The sequence below is a fragment of the Pezoporus flaviventris genome, unplaced genomic scaffold (genome assembly GCF_033815535.1).
Source record: "Pezoporus flaviventris isolate CSIRO_AGI_PZ_B2104156 unplaced genomic scaffold, CSIRO_AGI_Pfla_v1 ptg000007l, whole genome shotgun sequence".
In the NCBI taxonomy this organism is placed as follows: domain Eukaryota; kingdom Metazoa; phylum Chordata; class Aves; order Psittaciformes; family Psittacidae; genus Pezoporus; species Pezoporus flaviventris.
This window is the reverse complement of record NW_026892555.1, coordinates 80211490-80222111: the sequence shown is the minus strand read 5'-3', so window position 1 is coordinate 80222111 and position 10622 is coordinate 80211490. Positions and strand designations below refer to the sequence as shown.

At 35.6% G+C, this 10622-nt stretch overlaps 1 long non-coding RNA gene across 1 annotated transcript; it reads left to right on the top strand.

Moving 5' to 3' along the window:
- Positions 1-1364: 1364 nt before the first annotated feature.
- LOC133266412 (uncharacterized) lies at positions 1365-6371 on the top strand. The gene is made up of 3 exons (XR_009742385.1): positions 1365-1663; positions 3998-4175; positions 6184-6371. It is a non-coding gene; the product is annotated as an uncharacterized LOC133266412 (long non-coding RNA).
- Positions 6372-10622: the final 4251 nt, after the last annotated feature.

Below are 10622 nucleotides of genomic sequence, written 5' to 3'. Positions count from 1 at the left end.
CTTAGTGATTTAGATGACAGATCCCTGCCTCAGTACAGAAGGTCTTTGCGCCACTTAAACATAACCTTATATGTTAGTATAGAACTTATTCAATTTATAAAACACTGAGCAAATTTTCTCCCCTAGAGTTTGAGTCACAAGTAGATAGGACGCTATTGTCATAATTCATATCATACTGCCCTGCCCTAAAATGTTTTAATAGTTGTAAATCCAGATGTACACCTGGATTGTACAGAAGACAGCTGGAGTTCAGCTGAAACAGGGTAAAGCTGAGATTGTGTTGCAGCTCTTTACTTTACAGTCTGTGAGTGTATTCCTGTGACCACCAGTCCAGACAACTATGACAGAAGGAGCAAGATATTGTGTCACCACCAGAAAGATCGCTCACTCTGATCACAGTCATCCTTTCTGCAGCTTTAGATGTAATGGACAAAATTAATGTCTTCTATCTCAGCATTTAGATAGTAGGCACAGTTTGAAAAGGTAGCAGTTGACATATGGGAAAGGAAAACAAGGTGGAGGAAAAGAATAAAAAATACATTTTTGACTTTAACACTGAAAATCACTACAGTAAAACAATTATAGAATCCAATAATCTTCTTAAAAGCATTTATATTAAAACGACTGCACTTTCAGTCAGACTTCTAAGACACATTTATATGTAATTCTATATTACGCCATATCTTTACTTTTAAACAAAACCAATGCGACAGTTTCAAGTGTCAAAGTCTTTAGTTATTAACGCATGCATTATATGTCCCATTTGATTCACTCCACACTACATGACATTAACCTTATAAAACATAGTAATTCTCTTACTCAGTGCTAGTCTTACACAATGTAGTACAAAAACTAGCAAATAGAAACAGCCGATAAAAGAAAGTATGCATAGCAGTTATCCTCTATAACTCTCACTGGTTACTAACAAAATAAAAATAGCACTAACAGTTATATTTAAGAATACAGTGTACCATTTCCAAATCTGCCAGAAAGAGAACGTCTTACAAGGTGAGTCTGCATGGTGCAAAGCAACCATGCAGATGGGTTTTCTGGCTTCCAGCAAGATAGCTGAAACTATAGTCAGGAAGACATCACATAATAAAGTCCAGCAAAAGAAAGCCTGTGGATTTTCAAAATGCTATGATCCACTTACATAATTTCTTTATTAACTTGCAAATTAGCCTGCAAAGTTCTTGCATAGATAAGGTGAACAATAGAAAGGGTCACCCATCATAAAAATGAGAAATATTTCAGCCTGAATATGCACAAATGAAAATTATTTAACTCAGTATTTCACTGGAAGTCTGAAAAGACAAGTTACTATATTTTGAAATCCTTGTGCGCAACATCTCACTTGACTTTTTGCATTTCTGTTCTATGGCCAAGAACATAAATTATGGAAAGGAATTTAATCTAATGACAAACTGAGCTTACACATATTGTGAAGATGTCTATGACTTGGCAGCATACAATTAGAACTTCAGAAATAAAACAGCACAAAAGCACATACGCCATATGCATTTTATATAATTTATTTAATTTTCTATTTTATGCCAGAGCACCTGTGTTTTGTCATCTCAACTGAAGAGTTAATTGCAGTTCTTCCCTTACTCAAGATCTGCCACCAAAGAGAGCTGCAGAAGGATTCAGTAGTATTCAAAAGGTATGTGGAGGAGGTAAGAAGGTCTTCAGAAGCAGGGAATTTCTATTTCTATTAGTAGCGAAATGGAAATCATAGCTCTTAAGCAATGAGTTTAACTCGCCCATACGAAGGCATGAAGCCTTGTTTTTTGCTGAGTTTCTGTAAGAGCCATGGAGCAAGGCAAACTGCACTGCAGCAAGAGCAAGTATCTTTATAACTTTTGTTAAATTGTCAACTTTATATGATGTTCACAGTTCAGTCATTTGCCTAAAATAAATTATCCATGGCTTGGTTTACTTTGACACATGTGACATGATAATACTTGCTATGAAAAATAAAATCAGAGAATAATTCCTCTGCTTAAAGAATCTGCCTTTCTATGTGTGTATTTTTTTTCTAGTGAATTAGTGGCAATGACAAGTTATAATTAAAACATACAACCTCAGTAAAGTGAAAACTCACAAATGAGTTTAAACTATTTTTAACATACATAAATGAGCTGAATAAGGAAAACTTGGATTAGTATCTGATGCTGCTTAATTTTATAGTTAAAAAAATCATGCTCATGATCAAAACATTTTAGCACTGGTAGATGTATACCTACGACTCTTCTGTGATGACAATTCAGAATTAATATCTACAACATAAAATGGGTAAGTATGGTGGCTAAGCAGGGAAAAATATTTTCTGCGGAAAAAAACAGTCTTTGTCCAAGGAGCAGAGAGGAAACAGTTGCTCATTCCCTTCCTCTCCTCCCCTCCTTCCTCTCCTTCCTTCACCTCCTCCCTTCCCTTCCCTTCCCTTCCCTTCCCTTCCCTTCCCTTCCCTTCCCTTCCCTTCCCCTCCCCTTAAAAAGGCATATCTAGACATGAAGTAGTAAAAGTGGGCAAGAGGGAACGCACACATGGTAGGCCAAGCCACAGCGTATTTTCTATTTTGTATTGTAGCTCATTTCATCTGAAGTAATGCTCCATGTGCTAGCGGATTTTCTGCCTTCCCCAGTTTAAAAATTCATACTCACCTGTACAGCAGTGAAAGGATGCCCCCTAACACATATGCACTGGGAAGAAACATGTTTCTTTAGAGAGATGAATTAATCACTTTTAAGAGATTCACTGTATTACTATGCCTACATTGTTCTCTTTGTCAAGGACAACATATTTTTAATCTCATGTGTTTTGACACACTTTTTCACTTGGTGGTATCTGGTGTAACTGTACATAAACCATGATTTAATGATTCACACAGCTCTGATGTCTGTGAGAGTCATGTCAAAATACACTACTAACTCTCCTCATTATGAAGCTAGTATTATAAGTACACACACACCAAAAAAACAAATTACTCTCCATTAGACTTAATCATGACAGCAAGATAAATGGCAAAATACTGCCTCTGAAGCCACCAAGCTGCTGGGATAATGTGATACTTAACCTGACTTTAAAGAAGGGCAGAACTGAAGAAGTCACCTACTGCACTGAAGTAGTATTCTAGAAGTCTGAAGATCAGCCCAACAGTGTATTGACAGCAGAATTCCAATTCCATAAACATTTGTTTTATTCTGAATCAAAATGAAATATCACGTGCTTGCTATTAGTAATTTAGATAAACCACAACCTTGGAAAATAAAGCAGAAAGAAGCATCAGAAAATTGTTCTATCACTGTGCCAGCAGAGAAACATCAGTTAGATCAACAACATTTGTGGCATATGTGTCTCACCTGTTCTTAAAATCTCCATTAGCAGGATGTCTCTAAGCAATGTATTCCAGTTCATTCTTGTTTTGATAATAAAATAATTTGTGTTTCCACACTGAACAACAGATAAAATTTGGAAGAAGAAAATAAATGCTCAGTCTTAAGAAACCTTGAAATTTTTTCTTCTAAGTGAAATATCCGAATTAGGGGAAATGCCACCAAAAGTTCAGACTTTATGAAATAATGCTTGCTAAAAAAAAAAATAAAATCTGGACTTCTTAATATAATTTTCAGGTTTGCAAAAAACACCTGCTAAGAATTTTACCATTTTACTCCCTAGTGGACTACAAATACAGAATTATTTGTCAAACAAGAATTTTTTGTCAAACAAGAATTTACATTTAAGCATGAGAACACCAAAGAATAATTCTCAATAATAGGAATCCATTATAATTTTCATCTTATCTATTTTAGAGTGGAGCATTATTATCATTTTTTTTCCCCTGAAACTGTCATTTCTTTCCACTGACTATATCTGAGAAACTAATTCTAGCATCTGTGTTATAAGCATTTAAATTTTGAAGAGGCAAATCTTGCTTAAATCATCACTGTTATTGTTGGACATTATTCCATGAGGTAGCAACTCTACTATTTTTCAGGAACAATATCAGTGCCTCAGATGAACTCACTGACTGAACTACTATTGCTGCACATCACACCTGGGTATTTTGCCACCAACCTCAATGTGCCTCTTTCTGTGTGAAGTCCTTTCGAGCAGTAACTTCCCTGCCAGCTTGAGCAGTATTACAGAATAAAGAGTTCTCAGTGTCACAGCAGGTGAGGCAACTAACAGAGACTTCAGTCCTTGGTCTCTAGTTCTTACCGAATTTTAAAGGAGTTCTTATTTCAAGCCTTTCTTTATAGACTTATGAAAAGTTGCCCATATATAAGTATCTAGAAAGGAGGGAAAAGTAAGTGCTGTTCAGAAAAATTGGATATTATATGTATGCTTCCTGTATGACTGGAGGCCATTAGGCCGTGTTTAGGACTCAAATTGAAACAAACAAACAAAAAAACAAACCCCAACCAAACAACCAAACAACAACAAAAAAAAAAAACCAACCAAACAAAAAGCCACACCAAAAAAGCTAAATAACCTCAAGGCTTTTAAGCATACAGTGTTCTGAAATGTACATAAGTTTTCAAACACAGCCTTTCTGAGAAATCAGGACTCCCATAGTTCTCTTTTCATACCTGATTAAACAGCATTTTATAGGACTTCAATTATATTTTGCATACAAGCTTTGTACTGCACAATGACTTTTCCTCCTTGTGTATTTTTCCATTAAGATGTCTCAAGTGGGTTTACTTGGCACTTCCCACCTGTGTCAGGTAATCTTTGCTTAAAGATTCTTCTCTTCCAGTTCAAACAGGCAGACTGGGATTGATTATTCTCAATTATTCAGTGCTTCTGCTACTGCTGAATGATTCTTGTAGATCTTTTGGCAAGATATCCTGGAAGGGGACTTTTATAGGCTTTCAGGTGCTCTTAATAGACTTCCAAACTTCTTATGATAGGCATCATGTGTATCTACCAGCCTCAAAACTCATGGCCTGATCTTGTATTTTCCATGCAACCAGGAATCCAGCCGCATCATGTTACAGTTCCTGGAACCAGGAATCTGTGCAAAATGCCTTTAACACATAAGATCATCAGGACGTCATCAATTTCACTAGAATTTTTGAGTGTTTTTAGGGGCCTGATCCCTTCTTGCCTGCTGAAATTCTTTGATTTTATTTTTTTCCCCAGGATCCTTCAGTCTGAAAATATTTTTTTTTCATTCCTATTGACATTATCTGTTTGTTTAGAATGGTTTTCAAAGCACAATTTAGAATCTAGTTAAAAAATCTGTCTGGGAGAATTGTAGTTAGAAAGATTCTAAACTGCTCAGAAAAGAAATATATTTTTAAAAAACCCTAGTTAATATTATTTCTCATAAAGCACCAGAACTCAACATCATACTGTCACTGTCCTTTTGCAATTAAAAACAGGTAAGTTTACGAGGCAGGAGGGCATGGAATTTTGTGTTTTAGAAGGGCTGTTTGTTTTGAAAGATAGAGCAGAATATTAAAGCTGGGAAAAATTTATTGCAAGGAGAAAAAATTGCAATTGCATGAAACCAGATCAGGAGTAAACAGTTTTAATTATTTTCAGTGTATATGCTTTAGAACAGGCATAATTCTCTGCATTTTGCAGGTTACTTGGTTTGACATATGATGTGGGTATCCTTCAGCAGCTACAGTTAGAATGAAAAATAGTACATAAATCATCAAAAGACAAATGGCAAATAGTAGGCAAATGAATTTCTGAAATGGCTTTTCGACTTAGCAAATATATCAATTATAACACAATCATTGCAATTTGTCAATAATAAAAGAAATATGACACATTACATGAGCAAAAACTTAAAGGCTTTCTGAAATATTGTTTAAACATTTCATTTATATATCTCTTTTGGTAAAGGACACATAAAAAGAATGCAAGTAGGTTAAAAATACATATTACTTTCTGCCACTAACACATAGTTCTCTCCACATTTTTATTTATTTCATTCAGTTAATTTGTTAACTAATGTAGCCTGTGAATTCATAGTAATTAAAAATAAACACGAGGCTCACATAAGCCTTTCCTATGCTTACAACTTTACCACAATACACTCCCCATTACTTTGCACAATTATAGTTTACATGGTTCCATGTTTTACCCTTTTATTCTTTCCTTTCTCATTCTGCATACTTTCTGTACATTTTCCTGATTTTAATTTGTCAAATAAAATATTTTCAGATATCTGCAAGTGGAGACATAGAAAGAAAGAAAGAAAATATGGATGGGTTATAAAGACAGAGTAATCATATTTGAACAGGTGCACAACAGAGTTTTTGCAGACAGCTGGTTGGACTCAATTGCACTCCAAGTCTATTAAACCCTGATGCTTCCTGATTTAATGAGAATAAATTATAAATACTAACACATTTTTTGTCTATCTTGGGATCTCTGTGTGTCTGGACTTGGCAAATCCTGACTAGAATGAAGATTTCTTTTAATGTTCTTTAATTAAATATGAGCAATTGTAAAAGTAATCTTCTTTAACACAAAAATAATCTAGCTAGAGAAGCATACAATAAACAGTTCAATTTCTTACAATTGCTCTGGACAGGAATTCTTGCAACTGAGAGCATGACTTAACTATGTAAGAGCAAAAAGATACTGAAGAGTTTGTCAAAAGTGGAAATTTTAAAAAGGCATTTTTTCCTTTGGGGAGGTAAAGGAGCTTAAAAAGAATTTGTTATTAGAAATATACCTGTATAGCACTATAGCTCATCACCATACTATTTGGTGGCTCAAATTAATCATAGAATCATATAATAGTTTCAGTTGGAAGGGACTTTTAGACGTCATCTAGTCCTGCAAAGAGCAGGGACATCTTCAACTAGATCAGGTTCCCCAGAACCACAGGCATCCTGGCCTTGAATGTCTCAAGAGTTGGTACATCCACTGCCTCTGTGGGCAGCCTATTCCAGTATTTCACCCTCATTGTGAAAAATTTTTCCTCACATTCAGCCTGAATCTCCTTTGTTTTAGTTTAAAGCCATTATCCATAGTCTTATTGCAGCAGTTAAAAAGTCTCTCCTATCATTCTTATAGGCTCCTTTTAAGAACTGAAAGGCCACAATAAGGTCTCCCCAGGGTCTTCTCCAGAGTGAACAACCCCAACCCTCTCATCTTTTCTTCACAGGAGATGTGTTCCAACCCTCTAATCATTTCTGTGGCTCTCATCTGGATCCTCTCCAACAGGTCCATATCTGATTGCCTTTTTGTCTGATGAATTAGCAACTCCTTTGTCTCCCTTAAAACTCTCAAAAGATGTAAATTGAAAAATAATACCCAAACTCTATTGGATGACAGTGGAAAGATCAGATTCATTCAGCTATACAGAAAGTGATACAATTTCTATAAATCCATTAACCTCAGATAATGGGCTGGAGAGTTACGTACTACTATGTTGGTATTTTGAATGTTTTTTAATATTTTGAGAACATATCAACACTATTTCCTCTAAACATCAGATGTCTACAATAAGCCTCTTTTCTCACACTGTTCACATTAATAAGGCTGTATGTGCTCACTAATACCTTTTAAAACATGTATAAATCAAAGAATTTTCCTAAATAAAATTGATTTCAATAGCTCCCATTCAAATTTCTCTTTTTTTGAATAAGCATAGCTTTTGCCCAAAGCTTTTTCGTGCTATGTCCACAATTTCTGTCATTGTATTAAAACTCAAATCACTGCAAAATCTGCTGCATAATCCATTTTCATGAAAATTCAGTAGCTGTCCAATTTAGTATTTTAAGTGAAAGAAATCTTGTAGTAAATATAAAGTTTCAGATCTATTTTGAAGTTAGGTTTTCCAGAATTAGACAGAAGTATACTGAGTTCGTATACATGCATATCATTCTATCATTTTGCACATTAACAAATTAGCCTGATTTTTTACCCTTGCAGTTCTTTGCTACCTCACTTTGCATACACAAGATGATACTACAAACTTGGAATTTTACTTAAGTTGAAGAAATTCTTACCATAATATTGCAAAATTGTAAATTTGAAGTTTCTAACAACTTCTGTAAAAAGAAAAAAAAATAAAGAGGTGTTTAGTCTCTTTACAAAATCTTGTGATGCAGAAACAGTCAACAGACTTCATGTGTCTTAGCTATACTAAGGCTGGCCATCCAGCAGATCTGCAAAGGTCATCCAGATAAGGACTCAGCTGCTGAAGCTAAAACACATTTTCAAAAAGACTGGATTGTTGAGTAGATTGTTACAAAAAAAAAAAAAAAAATTCTTAGACCCAGATTCTAGACAGAAAAGACAGAGAAACAGCAGAAAACAAACCTGTATCAAGCAGGAAATATGTAATGGATCCAAACATACCATTGTCATTATTTGGGGGAGATATACCAGTTACACTTAGGTAAGGAAGCATAGTTTGGGGGCTTTACTTAAATCTCTTAACCTTAAACCCTTTGGAGAATATACTACTATTGCAGTAAGTGTACATTTTACATTCATGGAAAAATACTGCTTTCCAAGTCAGAGAACACAGAGAAGACAGATGTTAAAACCAAATTCCCAAAGAGGATGCTTTGAAAAAAAATATGGTCTTGATACAAGCTAAGATCCTCAAAATGAAAAAAAAAAAAAAAAAAAAGTTTTTCCTTGAGATCTATTCTGCTTTAAACTGGATCATAATTCAATCTAAGGTGAAAGGCAAATCTACACTTGGAGCAAAATAGTTAAACATGTTGTCAAGTGTCTTTGGAATGTAGCACTTGGGGGATCCATCTTTTCTGCTACATAGTAACAAGTTCTTTACATGTGTGTAAAAAACATAACAGAAATGCTAAAACTGGTATGAAGAAAGAATGAAGACGAATGGCCAGGTATGAAAATCCTGGAGAAATGGAAAGAATGGTTATGAGAACAATGTGTCATGAGGGTCCTAGCACATCCTTTGAGATTTTTCAGGAGAACTAGGTTAGGAGAACAGAGAAGGCAGCCTATACTCACACTAAACCAAAGACTTAAAGGATGAAGAAATTCTGGCTAAAAGACAGAGAACACAGATTCGGTACCCTGAAACATCCAGATAAGAAAAAAGTCAGTGAGTAAATCCAAATAATCAGTGGTGGAAACAGATGGAGACGAAAGGCTGTAATCACCATCAGCCCCAAAGGAAGTAGAAAAAAGCTCTGTCCAAAGCAAACCCTCTAGCCAATAAAAAAAAAAACAAAACAAAACAAACCACACCCAGGAGGCTAGTCAGCTAGGTGGTCTTTCTTGCTGATGTTCTTTGTTCAGCATCTCTCGCTGTCTTTGAATGAGATCTTGGGCAGACCTCTTTGTTAAAAGCCTTTCAGTGCCTGAGTGCTGGAAAAATCTTATGGACAAATTCGATGAGTTTGTAGGTATGAGAATTTAAGAAAATAATATTAGTGTTATTTTAAACTAGTCACCTTCCTCTTCTAAATCTCCTATTGACAGTTGCTGCATTTTTGCTAGTGTCGCAACAGTTTCCATCACAAACATATTAAAGTTCATGGTAACAGTAGTTCATGCTCATCTTCCTTCAAACCTTTTCCATCCTTTCCGTAGTAAGCCTGACTTCTACTCCCCACCTCCATTTTTTTTATCATTCCTGTATAGTTTTCTCAAGAGTACGTCATTGACTCATTGTTTTCAGTGTCTCGTTCTCAGGATACAATGGGCAACCAGAAGGCTGCATGGAGACCTCATAGCAGCCTTCCAGTATCTGAAGGTGGCCTATAGGGATGCTGGAGAGGGACTCTTCATTGGACACTGTAGTGATAGGACAAGGGGTAACGGGTTCAAACTTAAACAGAGGAAGTTTAGATTGGATATAAGGAGGAAATTCTTTCCTGTTAGGGTGGTGAGGCACTGGAATGGGTTGTCCAGGGAGGTTGTGAATGCTCCATCCCTGGCAGTGTTCAAGACCAGGTTGGACGAGGCCTTGGGTTATATGATTTAGTGTAAAGTGTCCCTGCCCATGGCAGGGGGGTTGGAACTTGATGATCTTAAGGTCCTTTCCAACCCTAACTATTCTATGATTCTATGATTGTTAGTAAAACAAATGTAATGCGACATCCGCAGTCACTAGTTTTCTTTCTAATGATGTTCAGTGCACAAAGAATAGTTTGAGTTATAATAAGTGATAGCATTTATTTCTTCCGATAATGTCAGAGCCTTCATTGCTATAAGCCGGAAGCTTTAATGATATCAACCCTTGGACAATTGTTTGTTTTGTTTACAAGTCTGGGAAGAGAGTAGTATTTTTATGAGACAGAGGTCAATAGAATCATAGGTATTTTTTATTTCCTCTTTAAGGATTGTATTCTAAGAGTGGAATGATACCTTAGTGTTACTCCATGGAAAGACATTTTTTGGACTGTTTATTTCTTGTCTTCTTGTTTACTTCCCTCAAATTACCAAGTGGTATCCTTAACACAGTGGCACAATCCCTCTGAATCACATCAGTCTGTTACAATGCCAGTCTTTTCATAGATCTAAATTAAACTTGCTGGAGATCGACATTTTACCTATTCCACTCAGCAAGCAGTAATCCAATCAACATTCTACATAAACTACCTTGTTGGACAAGTTGGAAATCCCTCAATGGATAGTTGGAAATCCCTCAACATAAG